This window comes from Pezoporus flaviventris, unplaced genomic scaffold (genome assembly GCF_033815535.1).
Source record: "Pezoporus flaviventris isolate CSIRO_AGI_PZ_B2104156 unplaced genomic scaffold, CSIRO_AGI_Pfla_v1 ptg000007l, whole genome shotgun sequence".
NCBI lineage: Eukaryota > Metazoa > Chordata > Aves > Psittaciformes > Psittacidae > Pezoporus > Pezoporus flaviventris.
Window position 1 is genome coordinate 32626618 of NW_026892555.1, and position 20570 is coordinate 32647187.

Below are 20570 nucleotides of genomic sequence, written 5' to 3' on the forward strand. Positions count from 1 at the left end.
ATGTAAGCCCCTAACATGGCTGTCCCAGGAAGGTGGCACTGAGGTTTGCTCACTGTCAGAAATGCTCAGTGCAACCGAGAGACATTTGAGGGGAAGTGTTGGAAAGCGCTGACTCACAAGGGGAGACCAGAGGAGTTAAACATGTAGCTGGCTAAAAGCAGGCTGAGTGGGGAACCCTGTAGTACTTTATAAATATATGACTCTCAAGATGAATTTTCTTGGAGTGACACTAGAAATCATAGTGTGCAGCTAAGAAAGGAAACATTCACAGTAAAAGCCAGATAAAATTTCCTCATAAGAAACAGCATTAGCCTTGGCAAACCAGAAGGGAAGGGGAAGAGATGAAAACTCACTTAATATGTTGGGAGAACACGTAATCTGATTTTCCTGACTTGAAGGAAAGGTGAATTCACAGCAGGAACCACACTGAGTGGAAAGCAGAAATGCATAATACTCGACTCTTACCATGATGAGGTCAAAGCTAAGGTGCTGCTCCTTTCTCATTAGTCTCAGCAGGCCATGCAGACACCGAGAATTTGAGCAGGCCCTTCCTCAGAAGGGCCATACTGCATTTGGACCTCTTCTGTAGCGCAGGATGCTCCAAGGGCACAGTCCTGCAGGAAAGCCACATGCAGAGGAGTTTCATTCCCTCTGCCTATTTAATGTCAAATACCTAGCATGGAGATAGTTCTACATTGCTCTAATAAATTGAAAAGGATCAAAGTTTAGACACTAGCTGCTATTTCCTAACTGAAAAGCCCAGCTGACCCTTGAGACAGACATTACCACTGCCATGAGATAAACCATGAGCACAAAATCCTTCTGCCATTCCTCAGCTTTAATGCACGGCAGACACACACAGGGGGTTAGCCCTCTGCTATGGCAGACACAAAACTAGGGGATTACACGTACCTGGATGATAAAGTGGCCCTTTGCTCAGTTTGCCTGGCTAATATTCCATGCTGCAGCATGGAAACTGTTCTCAAAATAGGTTTCTAATTTCTGTACAGATTAAGTGCAACCAAGCTACTTTACTTGCTGATAATTTATCTAATACCTCTTAGCTGTGCTGTCACAGTCATTACAATGAGCTGGACAAGGAGATATCAGGTGTCCTGCGGAAATTCAGAGAATTACTAATAAACAAGCAGCCTGCTTGGATTAGACATACATTAGTCCTGCTTTTCCAAGATGGCACCTCTAAATCCTTATTCTCTTGCTCTCACATCTACCTCCTGCCCTGTCTGTCAGCATCTGTCTCATGCTTGCTAAATTCATGTGCCACACCATATCTTAGAATAAGAGAATCATAGGATCAACTAGGTTGGAAAAGACCTTTAAGACCATGAAGTCCAACCATTACCCCAGGACTACGAACTCTACTAAGGCGTATCACTGAGGGCCTCACCTAAATGGTTTTTGAACACTTCCAGGGACAGTGATTCCACCACTGCCCTGGTGTCCTGAGTCCTGAGACAGAGAAAGAGTCAGTAAGTGTTATTTTGTGCTTCAGAAAATAAGGAGCATCCCCAAAAGGGACACATTTATCTCAGCATCCCAAGTACGTACGTGCCTCATGTCATTGCCACTGAGAAATATGAACTAGAAAAGAAGACTCAAACAAGCAGATACTTCTGGTTTGCAAAATGAATGCATTTTGTATGCTTTTAAATGACCAATTCTAGAAATCTAATTCTAATTCTAATTCTAGAAATCAGAATTCTAGAAATCTAATTCTAGAAATCAAGGATCAACACAGAAAAATGCATCAGTAACAAATAATTCAGTGTCTAGAAATTAATTATGAAGGTCCTTCCCTGCAATAAAACTATTCAGGTACTGATGCTTGTTTTAAAAAATGCTGTAAGGTGTTTGCGAGACCGGTAAAGCTGCTCAGTCAAGCCCTTCCTGCCCAGCTCCTGCTAGTGGGGAATCATCACAGCTGGGGCAGAGGAGAGAAACAGCAGACAGAACTAAAAGACCAAGAGAGTGTTCTGCAAGTCCCTAAGAAGAGGCGACAACTGGTCCAAAAACTGCACTTTTTCCCTTTTTTGTTAAAAGCACTTTATGAATAGTGTTACTTATTTTTCCTCCGAAAGCTCCTTGCTCCCCTACTCTATCTATGATGGAAATTTTCTGTTTAGTCACTATGCTACTTTCTGTGGGAAGTGGCTGAAGTTCATTTGGTTTAGTGTGAGAGAAGTAGCTAGAAATGCTTCTAATTCCCCCTCTTGTGTGGGGCAAGGCAGATATAGATAGAGAGGAGATGTGAGGTATGCTGACTGTGAGAAGTCCAGATGGCTCATAATTACTTATTATTTTTATCTGGTTTATCCTATTTACGATGGTGTCCTTTATTATCCTAGGCATTTCATAAAATGAACAAAGACATTTGTCCAGTAAGCATTTCTTCTTGCTTATCAGGAAACAGTGATGACTTCAAGTAAAGATGGTGCTATTAGTGCTTTAAATAAACACGAGTATTGCTGCCCAAATCCTGCCTCCACAGAAATTATGATGGTCTGGTGATAAATACTGCTTGCTGTAACCTTGTGTGCTTAATGAATAATAAAAGAAATATTAGAGGGTCAGACAGGTGGCTAGAAGCTAACATGTGCTATGAACAGACACTTGCTAGTAAAGACTGGTAGTTCATTCATTTTGAATTAAACTGTAAATCAAAGAACTATGGAAGTGTGGGAGGAGTGGATTAAAAATTTAACAAAAAAGCTCTTGGCTTCTTAATTCCATGATCTGTCACATCCCTCCATCTGTGCACAATGTGTGGGTGTTGCAGAAAAAACCTGAAAGGGTGGGATGTTAAAATCTTTTACACTGAGGTTCCTGGGTAGCGTGGCTGACTTCTATGCTTCCCAAACGGCACCATTTCAGAACACCTCTGCTGTTCTGCAGAATCAAGCCAGACATTTTTATCACCAGTCAGACAAAAAGTGATTTAAATAGCTGGACTGAAAATGGAAATAAAGGATTTATCATGCTTGAAAAATGCCATTTACTTTAAAGTGATGTTTTCTACTTCGTGAGCACTAATTTGAGTAATAACAGAAAATGATACTGCATATAAGATTCTGCCAGTTTGCATTCAGAGATTCTTAGGCAAAACAAAAGCCATCCCTTGAGAACCAATAAGAAAGACAGATTATATGAGATGTGTCTAAAAAAAAAAAAGACAAATGATTCTCAGGTTTTATTTTTAGTTTTACTCCAAAAATGGATGCTTTCTAACCTCCAAATATTGACTACTATGTATTTCAAAAATGATGAAGGGTCCCAAGAAGTGCTCTCTGGCAATGAAGTACAGTGCCCAGAAGCTAGCAAAATTAACTGGAAAGTGAATATATTTACAAGTCAAACAAATAGTTCTAAGTGCAAACTCCCGAAATAATTTATAATTCCCGTATCTTCCTAAGTTGCTGGATCTGTTACTTATTTTAACTGTCTGCATACTCAAGCATGGAGACACACATCAGAAAATGTGAAGTAGCTCATCCCTAACTATAGTACTAGTCTCTGTTCAGGGAAAGACCACAGGAAACCACCTCTCAGCTTTGAACACAATATGTTTTGATTCAAAGCAACTGGCAGCAATGCAGCTGGGTAGAGCAACAAAAGTAGTACCAGCGGACTTTATACCACCACAGGTTCCCACATGCAGCTCTACTTCCGTCATGCATGATCTTCATGTCCTGAAAAACAGCCCATCTGTATGAAAAGAACAAAGCAGTAAAAATCATTGTACTGCAATAGTGTGGAGCCAGACCAAACTGACCCATAAATTGTCCCTACTATGCAGGGATCAAAGTAGGAAAGATGGGTTGAAGCGTCCTCTCTTGCTTCAGAGCAAGAATATCTCTCTATTAATAAAGAAAGATATTATTAATCATGATCTCCCACTATCTTCTCGGTCAGATAATTCAGAATTACCATCTGGCTGGTGTTTGGGAAGTTTCATTACAGACCTTTCATATTTCTGGTGTCTCATTATCTCTGGAGGAGTTTCTTACACTATTGGCAGCCATTCCAGCTTGTCTCTGACTGTGAGACTACTCACAGCAGCAAGGAAGAAGAAAAATAAAATAAAACCCCACTCAGCAAACGCGAATGATGGTAACTGGAAGAAGCCTACACTGAAAATGGAAAAAGAAGAATCACTGGAGACGTGGGCTGTGTGTGGGAAAGCCTTATCCCTGGGGACCTAAGTGGCTGGCTGGAAAGTGGGGAACTGCAAGAGGATACCTACAAGAGAAATACAGGAAGAATCAAATAAGAGATTTTTAATGAAAAAGCAACCATAAATGCAGATGATAAATCCATCTCTTCTTCCCGTCTCCTCTTTCTCCACTCTCAGTGTTGAAAATGCTGTCTCAACCCCACAGGTTTATTTCCCTTTCCTGCTCTGTCAGCTGGATCCAAAGCTTCCTGCGCCAGTGATTTCAGTGGGTTTTACCAAGCTCAATGGGGTCTAGGATCTGATAACCCTGTTTTATGGGAAAATCTTTTTCAATCTCATAAGCTATCAGAAAAGAACAAGGAAAGGAGCCAAAAAGCCCACTATCCTCTTTCCTCCTGCTACATGACAGAGTGAGCAAACACATAGTTCCCTTTAGTCATGACTGTACAGACCAAGATCTAAGAAGATTCACAGAGGTATCTCAAAATTCCTATTATGGATACTCTGCAGTCCCTGTTAACTAGTGGGGACAAACCTGAACTGGCTTTTGCAGAGTGGCTGGACCGGCACAAAACCCATCCCAGGCCGCAAACCACAGAAACACACAATCACGGGATGGCTGAGGTGGGTGGGAATGGACCTCTGGAGGTCACGTGGTTCAACCTCCCTGCTCAAGCAGGGCCATGTAGAGCTGGCTGCCCAGGACTGTGCCCAGATGGCTTTTAAGTATCTCCAAACATGGAGACAGCACAAACTTTCCAGGCAACCCGTGCCAGTGCTCGGTCACCCTCACAGTGAGAAACTGTTTCCTGATCTTCCTATGTTTCAGTTTGTGCCCGTTGCCTCTGGTCCTGTCACTGGACACAAAATGGTCAAAGCCCATTTAAGAAGCTGAATGAAACTCAATCACTGACTTGCTGCTTCTATACTCCTTGCAGTTCCTGAACAGGTTAATTTAGAGTTAGCCTGGTTTTGCATTTAACCTGTTTTAGTCTTACACAATCTAAGGTCCGCATGGTAATCTATCTTTTCTGGTTCCCTTAAGCAACAAGTCAGATCAAAAAAATACTTTTCCTGATCATTACAGTACTTCAGTGCAGTATTTTAAGTTAACAGTGTCCCCTGAAGTTACCTTTCAGTTGCAGATGTGTTACAGACAGGCACAGCCAGAAAAGTATGATATAGTAACATTACCTATGAGAAGACTCCCACATATTCATATTGCATATCTGGGAATGGGTCTTTCAACTATATCTTTGACCATAACAGTAATAGTTTTAAAAGTTTTCCTTTAAAACTATGTTTGCATTTATACTGCATTCATGAATTTGTTTCCCACTACGTTAGCAGTTTTAGGCTAGCTGCATCTTGTATCCAAAATATTCTTAATGGAATCAGTCATGGAATATTTAGATTTTAATTAATAAATATTCCAACAAACTAGAGCTTATTATTGGCAAAAAAACAGGGAAGGAAGAGCAGCTTACTGCTCTTTAATTTAATGGCACTAATCAGCTCTTTTCAGTGTGGCTTTTCTGCAAACAATTTACCATGTAAAAGTATGGTTTTGTCATGCAAATCATTCTGAACTAATATTATACAAATTTATTCATGATAGAGTGCAAGTGCTTTTCAGAATAATAAGCTTTAAGTGGTTTATATCAGAAATGGGTTTTCCAAGATTGGAAATCACTGAAAGGAGAAACAATGCTCAGAAGAAGCTCAATTCAACAAGATAGCAATCAGAACAAAATGGGTCTAATTCTCATCGCTTTCCACCACTGTAACAGCCTTCAGGATCCCTATTCCATTACCCTAAGCTACATTCCCAGGCCCTGTGAGGGTGCCTTACCAGATGGATGAAGGGGAAATCAACCTTGATGTAAAAGCAAATCTCTTTCTCCAAGTTTGTAAATTCCTACTAAGATCCATGTAGTAAAAAGGAAAGAAAATGGATATCCCAGTACAGTGCTGCTGAATGTCCTGAAGAAGAAAATGGAGGTAAAATTAGTAAAAGCGGCACATGTCAGGCTTGAACAATGGGAGGAGGGAAGTACTTCTTAAGAAAAGTCAGATCACAGTATCAATTGGTAAATACATCTCACAAGGCTGATGCCTTCTCCCGATACAGGATATATGATGCAAAACGCATAAGCCAAGCCTGTCTGAAATCATCTCACATAGTACATAAAGTATAGCTGAGAAACTCAGAAGACTGTGAGAGCTCTGATGGTCCCTAAATGCTCCAGCGTTCCCTCCTCAGCTCAATAGCTGTAAGAGGCCATAAGTTTCCAGCTGCAAAGAGCTTGCAGCTCAGCAGGAGCCAAGAGCAGGGACACTTGCCTTTCTCCACAGACCATACTCCTTGAGCTGTGTCAGTCTTGTCTGCCACAAAACATGAGCCAGTATGCTGCCACAGGAACCTGGTTTGAAAGGTTTACAATAAGAGAGTGAGCTAAGGACCTTCAGGCTAATCCTGTACTGTCATCATGCTGTCATGGGAAGCAAGAAGGTAGGCAATTATCTCAGCCCACCAAAGGCAGCTTCAACCAGGAGAAAGGGAAATGTGTTAATACTGGAGAGGAAGACAAGTTCCAGACAAACCTGTCAAACTTCTTCTAAAATGACTAACCAGAGAGTGACTCAAAGAAATTAAGCAGATCTAAATCATATTTCATCATTTCTTTCTGTATACATGTCCCATTATTCCCACAAGAAACTTCAACTGATGTCCCTCAGGTCCTGTTTGGGAAGCTGTACAGAGCTCCACCTCTTCTCCCCAAAGATTTTCAGTTTGCCAAGGGGTAAGAATTGTACAGACACCAATGGCTACAATTCCAGAGTGAAGCCTATTTTGTTAGAAAAGGAAACCTACTTAATGGAGTAGACAAGGCCCACTCAGAATGTGGGATGCAAGACGTATACCAGAACTTAAACACATATGGTATCATCCGTATCGTATTTTCCTGCTCAGATCTGGGTTTAGAACAGACACATTTCTTTACAGTTAATTAAATCAGCCTGCAAGTCAATCTCAGACCCTCACAGGAAATGCAAGATGTGTTTAAAAAGAAAATAACAACACTATTTAAAGAAAACTTATTAGCCTTCTGACTCCTGCACATTTGGGCCATGCATTTAAGTTTCTTCCCACAAACCTATCAGCTAGAAATTCACTTCAAAATGCAGCAGAGATTCCAACTATCACTTGTTTCTGAGCTTTCCACATTGAGTATCATAGGGTCTGCAACCAACTGTGAAGACATGGCAACTCTGTATGGAGCATAACTACCGGATTTCCCTGAACTCCCCTCACAAGTCTTACAGATTCTTTAGTTCATTCCTTGAAGGTGCAACTACACAGGAGCTCCCTGGATCTGCATGTGGATTACAGCTATTTGGTTATATTCTCTGAAGTGCTTTCATTGTGAGAGGCAGTTCAGTGCCCAGAGCAAATTGCTGCTTCTGTAATTGCAAAGTAGGCAAGAGGGAAAAATCCACCACTCCAGCTTGGTACTATGCAATACAATTTATATTTTTTCAAAGCATCAACTCAGCAAACAATGCAAATCATTTAAAGGTAAATTTAAATGTTTTAAAGTAAAAAAATGCAGTGAAAAATGTTTCACATAGATAAATATTAGCTGAGAGCATATACAGGATTAAAAGGTCAGCTGTGAGAAACTTATATGCAATTTTATATAATGGTTGCAATTTCATATACAGTAATAATAACTGAATGATCAAATGGCCAATTATACATCTAACTGGTCATTTGCATTTGCAACAATTATGACTAAAAGGTAATCATAGTAACTAGCCTTGCTATTGTGTCCCTGTTTAGATGAAAAGCTAGGTCGACAGCTTTCTATTTTGAATCAATCTATGTGGAAATGAGGACTTGATTTACCCATCTATACTAACTTCAGTCCAGGGACTGTCTTTCTTTTACAGCATCCAATACTGCTGTTTACACTAAGACAAGGTAAAGTGACTTTCATGATGTCTTTCCAGAAAACCTGGAAAGCTTTTAGAAGAAATTTAAGCTCTTTCTATATACTTGGAAGACTGACATTCATGTATATTTGGGGACATCACCAAGAATAGAGCTTCACTGATGGTTCAGTCATATTCCTTCTTGATTATTAGAGACAATAAAATACAATGTCAGCATAAGCTCATATGGGACCACAGATTTGACTGAAATTCCACCAGAGTCAAGGGAAACATTGCTGTGGGGCTTGAGGATGCCTTGGGTCAGATTTTGTGGTCTGCATGTGCAGCTTCTCAGTGTGCAGGTCTGACTGGAAGATGGAGAATGGTGCGCACCAACACAAGCCTTTGCTTAAGCATTGCAGCAGGTCAGCATGTTGCACAAAGCAATCCTATTTCTCTTGTGCTGGGAAACCCATAGTATTGGAGCTGTCTGGGAATGAATCCACCTATCTATCTGATGCCAGCTACACTGCTGTGCCCCAAGACACTGGGAAATATGTGGTATACATGACACAGCCAGCCCATACATGCCACTTGTAGGGCTAATTGAAAATGTGGACTCATGTCTCACCACCCCATATAGTGTCAGTACAACCTGCAAGTCCTTCTGCAAGGTTAGGCTTGCATTGAAAGAGAAGAGCCTCAGACAAATCTGGTATTAAATGCAGAAGCAAGTCAACACCAATGTCTGCATTACAGATGCAATGCATAGGCTGCCTTGCTGGGCAAGAAAGATGGCAGCAAGCAGACTTCCTTCAACTTTTCAAATGTGGTTATATCCTGCCTTATGAAAAGAAGAGCATGAGATGTGGGGGAAGAAAAAGGCACTGTTTTTTTACCTTCCCCTTTACACGCTTCTGTACTACTTGTTTTATTTCTTTTCACTGACAACTCTAATCTCTTAGGTACATAGGAAGAGTTTATTTAAGAAAAAACAGAATTTAAAATACTAAGTTTTCCTTACAGTTAAAAATACAGAGCAGCGAAACTTGACATTAAAGGGTCATCCAAAACCAGCCATTGATTTTAGAGAGTAGATGGGAGTTCCGCACTTAGAAAAATAGCAGTGAGACCACAGAAACAAATGTGATATTGAAAGGATTTTCTTATTTTCCTTAGAATATTAAGCAGCTCTGGAAACTGATGTTGCTTTTTCTTAAAACTGCAGGAAGCAAGTCAGTCTATTTTTCTGTTTTCATAATTTTCTGTCATAGTATGCAATTTTCAAACTTTTTGGCAGCTTTTGCAGAATTTTATGGCACTTCAGTATTTTCTCCTTTCTACAGATTTTAATAGAATTCTCATTTCCATTGAAACTGAGAGCTGTATTTAAGAAATGAATGACCATTCTAAGTACAGTTTTTACTGAAGAGCTTAAAAAAGTCTGAAACAGCTCTGACATTTTGGATTTCTACTTCTTTCTTTCAAATACTTCACCTAGCTCTGACAATACTATAGAACTTCACAGTAAATTTTCACTAATGAATACTTTAATACGGCTACAGAATTATATTGAATGCAAATAACTGTACTATAGTTTAATCAATTATTTTCTCCCCCCTATCCTTTTTCCCCTTGATTACTTGCATTGTTGCGTACTATGATACTCTCCTGTGGCATACAGAATCATAGAACAGTTTGGGTTGGAAGGTACTGTCAAAGGTTATCTAGTCCAACTTCCCTGCAATGAGATGGGTCAGGTCCCCATATTTTAGCTCCATCTGTATAAGCCTGGAGGGGAGGGTGTTTCAATCTTTCTACCAGGGCTGCAGGTGAGGAGGAAATGCTCTTCACTGCTCCAGTCAGAGCTGGCTGGAATCAGTCCCCACACAACTGCCAGCTGGTTAAAATACTGGCTAGTGATAGCTCACCTCTTTTGTAACGCTAATTGCTTCCATGCCTACATCTAAAAGGAGCCCAAATAAATCTAATGTTTTAATGTCCCAGTGCCTCTGGACTCTGATATCCCCAAGTAATGACAAAATGATGAATAGCTGCATGGTGCAACTGAAACTTTCCTTACAAATAAATTTCACAACAATACCCTAGTACAGTCCATTTTTTTGTATTGCCGATTTAACTCGGCTTTTAAATGGCTCTCATGAATCTGCAAAAAAAGCCAGTTTTACACAGTTATTTAAAAGGTATCACATATACTTTGAAGTTAGGAAATGAATTAGGAGTACATGTATATATTTGGTTTAATTAGGTTTAAAAAATATACTCAGGTTGCAGACCTTTTAAAATGTATGTTTGATTATTTTTCCCTAATAGAAAAGCTCCTTCCAAATTGGATTGCAGTCATCTGTGGCATATAAAGCGAAAATGAGCACATTTGCAAGGCAGGTTGGAAGAAGGCTAAGTCAGACAGAGAAGATTTCTGAAGACTTGACAGAGCTTTAGTTTAGCAAGAGAACTGAGTTGATAGCTACTGAAGAGACATTTTAGTTATGACTAGAGTATGTGGCACTTAGAATTGCTGAAAATCACGATTCTTCTATGGGCTTTATGCAATTGCTGTCCTAAAACACATCTTTCACTTTTACCGCATCATTTACCAGGCTGGTTGTAAACTCTGAAATCTCTTTTTGTGCAGATTATATTTAAAACTCACAAACTTAATTTGTCTCTAACATTGGTGTCACTTTGCTAAAGATGAAGCTTCACTCCTGTCTAGGAAGTCTCTGAAGTCCACACATCCAGAAAACCTGCTGTCAGAAAGGGTCTGGATGGCCTCAGCCTGCACTGAAGGGCCTTCAGTCATGCACTGCAATGCCTGAAATCCATCTTCCCTGCCCCAGTAAGGTGACTGATAGCGCTGGAGTTTGGGGTAGAGGCCACACCCTGTCATGGTGGATTGAGCACCTCCCAAATGGCAGGCGGAGGAGGATGCACACACAGCCAATGGAACTCAGGTTTATCTGTGCTGGTGCTGCAGTCAGTGAGCATTTAATTATATCATTAGGCTTATAATATGTAAGTCATCTTATCAAGCAAACTGCCTAAATAAGCAAAACTCCCAGGGGTAGTACTGGTGCAGCATCTCTGCCCATGCCAAGTGCCTCCAGGGAGGTGCCTGAAGACTCCCCAGGACCAACAGAGGAGCTGCAGGTAAGTTTATGGACTTCCTGGGCCAGGTGCTTGCTGAAGTATCAGCATTCTGAGCATCCTAGGCAGAAAACTTCAATTTTTGACCCTAAAATAAGTGCTCTTCGTTTTGCTTCATCAATCCCAAAGCAGAAATGATGAGTGTTTCTATCTGCATACCTGTTGGATGCGTTGTTTCCTCAATAAAGACACAATCGTGTTTCTGCACTGAATATCTGTAATTTTAAATTTATAAATATTAAAACCCTATAATATATGCATTTATACATTAAATACATATGTCTATATGTATGCATTTTTATGGATATACATTCTCTTATACTGCATCCCTGTCAAGAGAAAAGGTATTGAATATTTTGCCAGGATTTCTCTAATCTCTAATAAATTATGTATAGCTGACAGGCTGCATCTCTCACTTTATGACAACCTTTGAAGGCTTTGCAGTACTTCAGACATCACACAAATACAAGGATTGTGAGGTTGGGCAAGAGATGGCAACATGCAAGCAATGATTTTGTATTTTTCTTATTTTGGCTAAGATTTCTCCTCAGCAAGTTGTTTGGTTTTGTTTGGATTTTTTTTTTTTAAGCTTCTAATTTACAATATTTTCAAGTCTAACTACTTTCAGTTGTGACCTGTCATATCAAGAATTTATTTACATATGAAGCAGGCAGTAATGTATCTGCTTAAGAGCAAGAACCCATCACTGTTTCTTCAAAGCCAAAAGATAACTTAAATTTGGTGAAAATTTGCATGTAAGTCATGGCTCAAAGGTTGCCAGGCTCAGAGCACGTTTTTACATATTCTGAATCATGAGATTTAAACAAATTAAAACACTTTGAAAAAGGGAAGTCCCCCTTTTTTGCACACCACTGGGACAGCTGGGTACCCTGTGATGAAACAAAATTGGAAATCCAACAGGCTTCATCAACAGATAAAAATCAAACCCCTTTGGGAACCTGATGTTCCTGGAAACTGGGCAGAGCAGGCAACTATCAGCCCAGGGAAAAGCTCATCAGGCTTTAATGCAGGAAATTTCATCGCATCCCTTCATCCCAGAGGTGGTCAGGAAGCCCTGGAAAGCAATAGGTGTCCCATTGCTCACCACTGATGTTGGTAAGCATGGACTCATATGAATAGTGCTATGACATCAGTAAAATCACGTCTGTGAGCAAGAGCTGGTTTGTGGGAATAGGGCTACACCATCCAGCCCTGCATCAAATGGAACAACATCCTGCACCTTTCCAGGACCTCAGGTTCTCTTAACTCATGCACTTACAATGCTCCTGTTACAATGAGTCACTTGGCACTGGGGAACAAAATCACAGCTGATACCTTTTCCCCTTCGTTTATTGTGAGCAGCCTGTTGCCAAGTTGCAAGTGTGAGAGCATGGAAGTTTCAGACAGCAGTGTCAGGTAGGGAAGTGGGCAATTTTACAGCAAACACTTTCCAATGCAGAAACTGAGCCAGAGGAGAGTGAACAATTTCTTATGGCCAAATAGTGAGTTGAAGCATGGGTCAGGAAAAGTTTGGATAGTCATGAGTGTGTAGGCCTTGAAACAGCAATGGGCGATACTTCTTCATGGTACTGATGGCCAGTATGACAGAGGGTGACCTCAATATTCCAGTTTGTACACCTAAATTTAAATTTATGTCTTCTTTTATGGTTATGACCAGAATCCCAAAGATCTGACTGATTTCACAGACAGCCAGATGTATGTTGTTTAGCAAAGCCAGCCCTTAGCATCTTGCTATTTCATTTTTGTACAGCAGGGCTCTTCTGTGGGCTTGTTTTGGGCATACTGCATATTCACACCTGCTGGGTGGGCTGTTATTAGCTGGTACAGTGGAAGTCACAGATCAGCTGGATGGTTTCACTCTTCATCACCAGCAGCAGGATTTGAAATAACTCACTCTGAAAAGTCTGACAGATTCCAATGAGAACACACTTGTACACAGCGAGACAGAGGACAGAAAGGGAGTGGGGAAATCCCATAGCAGGGGGATGTGAGCGCCCACCACTCCTTCAGAGGGAAGTCACAGTCACCAGAAGCGCTTTTAAGTTGTCAAAGCAGAGTGTTTAATGCATTGTGTCACAACTGGGTTGGCACTGTCATTACTCTTTTATGTGGCATCCTCCTTCCTGCCTGTGCACTGGTTTTGCCATGTTCCACACAGGGGACCAAAGGACACACAGCACGGGTGGCCAGGATGGTGCGGGTGAGCCCACTGCATGGGGTACAACCTTTACCCATGGGATGCAACAGTAAGACATGACACAGCGACCGTCCACTGTACTCCCCCCAGCTACAGCAGTCTGCTTGTAAAGCCAAACTTGGGCTAGGTCTGGGAAAGGCTTTGAAGGAGCCAAGCAAACCTGCAGCTGTATTTGAGTTACTGGGGCTTTGCACCGAGCAATTGAATAGCACATACTGATAAATGAGGGCAACTGCATTTAAAAATGGCCTTAGGATGGTATTTGAATCTCTAACCTGCCTAATAAAAATCTGGTCTTTGTATCTAATACTAATCTAATACTGTGCATTTATAAAGTCGTCTTCTGACTCCTGACTCTGAAAGCTCTTTCTGAAGACAATCACCATGGGAAATGCACAGCACTCCCTTCCTTGGTGCCAAATCAAGTTACAGTTGGGAGAGTTTCAACTTTGACGTTTTTATAGTTCCTTCAAACCCACATGTCAAAGGGACAACAAACCCACAGGGACCAGAACCACATGCGGATCTTATATGGGTCCTTGTGAGGAGACCTCACTGCAGACCTCCTCACAGTGCTGATGTTCCCAGTTTTAAATGCACATCTCCACCACATGTTCTTTTAAAGCAAGTATTCTCAAACTCCTGCTGGAGGTTAGATCTGAAGTGCTGTAAACTGACTAGAAATGTAATGTAGTTGGTTTTAAGTCATATGATGTTTCCAGAGGAAAGGCTGCATGATGAGACAGGAACTTTCTTTGCTGAGTACAAAGTACTCCTTGAAATTTGTGAGACTGTCTCCTGCATATAAAAGATAGCCAGCAAGGTCAGACTGTTCATGTACCTTCATGATGGCAACAGGTCACATGGATCCTTCTGAGAACTACTGACACCCTCAAGCAGCCAATCCAATCTTTTCCCTGCATTGGGGAGAAAGTCTATAAATCAAAAGACTGCATAATCTCTGTATCTACTGATGTGATAGAGATGCTGTAGAGACAGGAGGAAAGGAAATTAGATACAGAGAGGGTACAAAGATACAGGATAACAAAGATGTTACGGAAAGAATAAATCCAATTGAGCATAGAGTTGGGAGGACAAACCAAAGAGTAGAGAAACTCTTGGAGAAAGAAGGGCACTTGCGGTGCTGGAGGAAAGACGAGGAACTGGGCTGGTGGAGGACAATACAACCTGAAGAAAGAGGGGAAAAAATGAAGCATCAGGAGATAGAAAAATAGATTAAAACTATACCAACAATTCCCTGCTACTCAGAATATGCCTCCATGAGTCCTCAGTGAATGCAACTGCTTTCTGAGTGCGTGCTAGACTTAATTTGCCATGAATGATAGATTCCAGAACTTCAGATTTCAATATGTACTGTGAAATGTTCCCTGCTCAGCTGTTCCTGTAGAGTGGGGAAAATAGCAGGAAATCACTGCAAACAACAGTGAGTGTTATTTTGAGGGAGACATAATGGCTTGTTTGGTTTGACATCCAAAACAGATATAACTGCGACAAAATCATTTAAATGCTAATCTGTCATTTACAGCGGGTAAACAAAAACTAACATGCATAAAATCTGTGGTGCTTGTGAGCAAGTACTCTAGAAGCCTTAAATGCTAGTTAATGTAGAGAAGACAGACTGCATCTCTCTGCAGTCAGAATTTATACCTGAAATATATGAATGTTGAGAGCCAATTTAGGTACACAAACCTCTTCTTCCTGGTGGTATGTTTGGATCACACAGTTATGGTCACGGAAAGGAGTGATTTTTCATTTGCAGTGTATTTTTCAGAGATGTAAATATGCAGGCAAGTATCTTCCTGGTGCAGATAACACCTGTACAGTCCTATCAAAATGTACCCCACATGTGGCCAAATTTGTTAGATTACATAGAGATACATGGATTTCTGCCTTTCGCATATCTTAATGCCCACAAAGCAATGGTAACTGTGATCAAGAGACAAGGAAGTAAAAGGCAGCTCTGGATGAGTCTGGAAGAAATGTGTTAGTTTGATTACAGGCCAGCCTGCTTCCTAAGACATTTCCCTGAGCAACCAAGAGAAGCTTGAAGAACATTTCTAAAACCACAATGCCTGCCTCCTGCCTCCAAAGTGTCATACACAACCAGAGGTCACTGGGAATGATGCTACTGTCAGATGGCAGTAGCACCACTGCAGTGACGGAAAGGGTAGGTTTCTTTCCACTGTGGTCAGCAACTCCAGTGTCAGCTTCCGGCCACACTGCGGAGCGTCAGGTCTAGGTGATCAGACATCATCTTTCTATAAATAAAAGTTGGGGTTTTTTTTTTAATAGAAAAAATCCAAGATTTATATTAGTATCTCAGGTTTAGTCTCTGTTGCAAGGAGTTCTCTGTGAACACATAGTTTTGTTCAAGCTTCTAAAAAGATGAGGAGAACAGAGAGGCAAGAGTAATTCACTGCAATGTATCAAAAAATACCTTGAAGTCCTTACTCAGTGAAGATTTCCAGTAACTCCTATCAGGGCTGTATGGATACACAGGCAAAGAGGGGAAAACCTCAGATTGTGCTGTACACAAGTGGAGCTTGAGAAAGAAATAAGCAATTTAAGATTCACTTAGTACTTTAAAGTTTACTTGAAAGCTATACTGGTCTCACTACCCCTCCTGCTTTCCTTCTATGAAGTTCTCATCCTGTTCTGCTCAAGTTTCACAGCTTCACTGTAGCTATGTTTGCTTCTTTTTTTACACATACTTTTCTTTCTATTATGATTGCTTGTATGTGAAGTCTGCAATACACAGACAAATACTGAAAAAAAAAAGCCCCTACAATGGACAAAATGTGGTCATATAACTAATTTCAAGCAGGCAGACAAAATGACAGGAACAGAAAGAAGCTCAGTACCCTGCTCCTACTTGTTATATGGCGTGGCTTACCTGCTTATTATCTACTCACGTGGCTTTTGTCACACAAGTCTATGAGCTCCCGATAACTGCTGAGTAACTTGTACAGAAAACATGCTTTTATAGAAATAGAAAAATATTTTAATTTCCAGTTGAAAGTGGCTGCCTAATTACACAAAAATAAAACCTAGTTCATTCAATAGGACATTCTGTAATGATCTGTCTGGATCTGATCTTGACATGGTTCGACCATCTGTGGCAGAACTGGTTTTAGTCCTGGGCCTTCACTTGTTAAATTTCCTTTGTCCTTTCACCATCCACACTGTTCTGTAACACAGGAAAAAGCTATGTGTCCTCTATGAAGAACTGCACTTTCTTGTGTTCTTAACATGTCCTGCTTTATAAATACGTAATATAGGGCCCTGAAGTATAAATGTCAAACTTCTGTTGAGCTGGCAACTTTCCCAAGCCCTTTGGTCATTTGCTCTATGCCATAGGGAGGTGCTGGTTCATGGAAGGTCTCCTGCACATCACTTGTCCGATGCTTGCTGTTTGTTCTGTGACTGAAAACAGTGAAGAAGCGGGGGCTGTGCCTTTCCTACACAAAGCCTGTGTCAAAATGCATGTTAAAGACAGCTTCCTAGAAATCTCAAGATTGTAGTTGACAAGTTCAGAACCAAATCATCCTCTACAGAATAAAACAGAAAATTCATTTGACAACCATCACCAGAATTTTATATTCTTTGTGATATTCTATTAGTTTTTATGTTCTGCATTTGAAAGCACTGATTGGATAAAAATCTGCAGAAACTTTCTTCTCCAAGAAAGCTTCCATCTCAGTTTCAACTGGAACTGTCTTAAAACTATTTTGCAGGATAAAGAAGGCAACTCAGTATTCAGTAGTACATTTTGAGAGTCCATGAAATTATTACATTGCTTCAAAATGTTCACTTATGCCTGTGTGGGCTTTGACATTGCTCTTTCAACTGACAAACATAATCTCATAGTGTGTCTAAGCCTCTCCACATAGATTTTACAAGCTTTACTCTGTTGTCAATATCCTGCCTTGGGTTTCATGACCTAGGTTCAGTGAATACTTCAGGACATCCAGCACATGGCTTCAGACATCTTGATGACACCAAACCTTGCACACTTCTGTTTAATGACCTCTTGTATTATTTTTGTCTGTTGACTTTCTAAACCTATCAAAGCAGATTACAGCCACTTACAGTGTTCATGTCTTCTGAGTCCTCTGCTCAGCTTAATTCAGGAAGGAAATCACCTTAACTGTCAGATATTCACTGTACCCCAAAATCTCTCTAAAATACATCATAATCCTTCACCTGGACTAAAAAATTATCTATTTTCAAAGATAACTACACAACCTGTTTTAAACATCTTTTTCAGTCTAATATACATAAAGGACCAGATTCTACTTCTTTCTCATTCTATACCGTGAATAGTTCACTCATGTCAGTGGTGCAAGTTATGAATGCAGACAGCAGGCTATCACTTTCAGTTATATAGCTCTTGATTAAAGATCCACATTTGTAAAATTACTTCAAAGCAATGCAACATAATAATGTACACAAACTGAGCCCAGGCAATACAGGTACACATATTTCTCAGGCATAATTCTTGATAGTTTTGAGTACTTACACCTAGGATAAAATTCGATGTGTGAAAATGAGTTTGTCTTGCTTTAAACAGCCACTTATTTTTATTGGAAAGGTGACTGTAGTAGGATTGGCTGAGAGCTGTTGTTGTGTTCCCATCCTCTGTGACTGCCCCTTCCCAGGAGAAGAAAAATTAAAAGGAATAAATATATACATTAAGGCAGTAGCAAAGTCAGTGCTCTACCACTGCCAAGTACTATTTTAGAATATGTGATCACGATTGAATAGGACAGAGGAAAAATAGAAGAAACACTTTTTTCCAGCCCTTTTGGTTGGAGATATCTTTGCTTTTGGATGTATCATCTGTAACCACCAACTCACAGTAGTGAAGAAAAACTGAAGCCAAAGAAAATGAAAACTTATTTAAGTAGCAGGTGATGTTCTATCTTAGCAAAGAGATTAATGTGAACAGTGTATTCAGTTGTTTTGTTTTCTCCTCAAAGAAAGATGACACGCTGCATTTATGCAGGAAAATTTACTTCCACCTGACTAAAATTAGATAGTCCACATTTATGCTTTGAGTTTATGTCATTATCCTAGGAAAGGTGTGGGAGTTTAAACCTATAATCTCTGCATACATGGGGAAAGGATGAGGACTATTCTGAATAAACGCAGCAGCCTCAGAAATTCAGGTCCTAGCATTTGACTCATTTTTTTAATGAACTTAAAGGATAGGTGCTGGAAAGCAAAAGTGGAGGGGAAAAGAAGGACAAGTAACCAAGTGTACCATATGGGTATTTAATGTATCTGCCAGCCTGCTGTTTAGCCACTCTGAAGTCTTGTAATAGTATTAGCTGACACAGACGTGTGACTGTGCTTATCAGACGTCACTGATGACACGCTGCGGTGGTAAGCTCCAGCACTCCAGTTTACACAGCACACTGCAGCTCTGATTTAGCTCCTGCTAGTCACACTTCCAGGTGTCCAGCTACTCAATAGATAACGAAATGCTGCCAGGTGTAACAATTCTTGATAGATTTTCTGATTTTTCTGAACTTCCGTTGACAAGTTCTGCTTCACTACACTGACAGTTTTTATTAAAGCAAGATCAGAGCCCAGAGCCTTTGCAATCTACCGGTGGCAAACTGTACGGGTGGGGGTGAGGCAATAGCAGCTCTCAGTAAATAACTCCAGCTCTCAGTAAATTAGTCATGTGGATTTGCCAATGACAATTTTCAGTTCTAGCCCTCAGACCTGTCTTTCCATGGCAGCTTTGCATATTGCAGCATATAGTGTACTATCTCTGCTTCCTACAGTAGGCTGTAAATTGAGAGAGGCAGGAAGTAAATACCTAACACAAATCCAGCATCAATGTTACTTTGTTTGGATGCTACCTCACTGCACTCAGCTGCAGTGTGTCCTTCCAGAACTGAGCTTTTACAGTGAGCTCATGTTATAAAAACAGGTGCAAGGCAATACTAAAGAGTAATGGAAAACATTGTCATTTCCTTCAGATGCCTATCATCTCCCATCAAGTTGAAAAATTTAAGTACTTTCACACTTACCTGAGATGTCTGTCTGTAAATCTGGTATCTTATGCTCCAGATCTATCATAAACATGCTGGTTTGGATTGTGGCACAAGTCCATGGTGATTAAGACATTCCTTGAACAGTCTTAAGAGTAACTCATGAGCCTATCGAAAACTTCCTGCTCTTTTCATTTGCTCCAACTTCCTGCTAAATTCTTAAGAGAGTGTTCAACAGATACAAGAAAGTTTTCAGAAATTCCCAAGAGGCTGGATCATGGAAGGAAAAGCAACTCTTATCCCAGAAAGCGTATGAACAGAAACCACTCATCTAAAAGCCAGGGTACAGCAAGACTTCATTATGAAGTCAGTTTTGGATTAGGAAAGCCTTAGTTTCTCCTTATTGTTATTTCTCCATTATCTTTCAATCTATATAAAGCTAGAGTAGACTAGATACAGTAGTTCTTTTGGTTTTCCATGAAATTATTAACTAAGTAGGCAAGACAACAATTGTGCATCATTTCTACACACATATACAGTCATGTGTGTTCATCTTTGTGCATGGGTAAGTATATGTATATATGCTCATGACAATAGAATTTCAGTAAAAGTAATAAGGCAAGCCCTGCAGGGCTAATTAGTTTTGCATAAAACCTTGGCAGAATGTTCCCATTTCCTCACATTTAAGAGTTTGGAGTTGAATTGGCTTCATTTCTGTTCAAGTCAAAATCTAGCTTAAGTGTTTGCAGCCGCAGTGGGAATGTCAGCCCACTGTGAAGAGTATTTCTCTGATTCAGTGCCTTGAACCTATCTTTTACTGTGGAGCTGGTGCAAGGTCAGAACAACTTGCTTGAGTTCAGTAGCCAGTCCTTATCTAGTCAGAACAGCCATGAATAAGACAATTTGCAAAATGTAGTAATTTGTAGGTTTTGTATAGAATTAGAAAAAGATACAATTTCTGGGAATTTTCTGCTGTCAAACCAATTGCCATTCCTTCCTTCTGTCAGATGTCCTTCGATCTTTGTCCACCATT

At 40.3% G+C, this 20570-nt stretch overlaps 1 protein-coding gene across 2 annotated transcripts in view; it reads right to left on the reverse strand.

Annotated features, from left to right (window-relative positions):
• The window catches only part of KCNB2 (potassium voltage-gated channel subfamily B member 2), a 190048-nt gene that overhangs the window by 129742 nt on the left and 39736 nt on the right, over nt 1-20570 (reverse strand). The gene's annotated exons all lie outside the window — the stretch shown is intronic.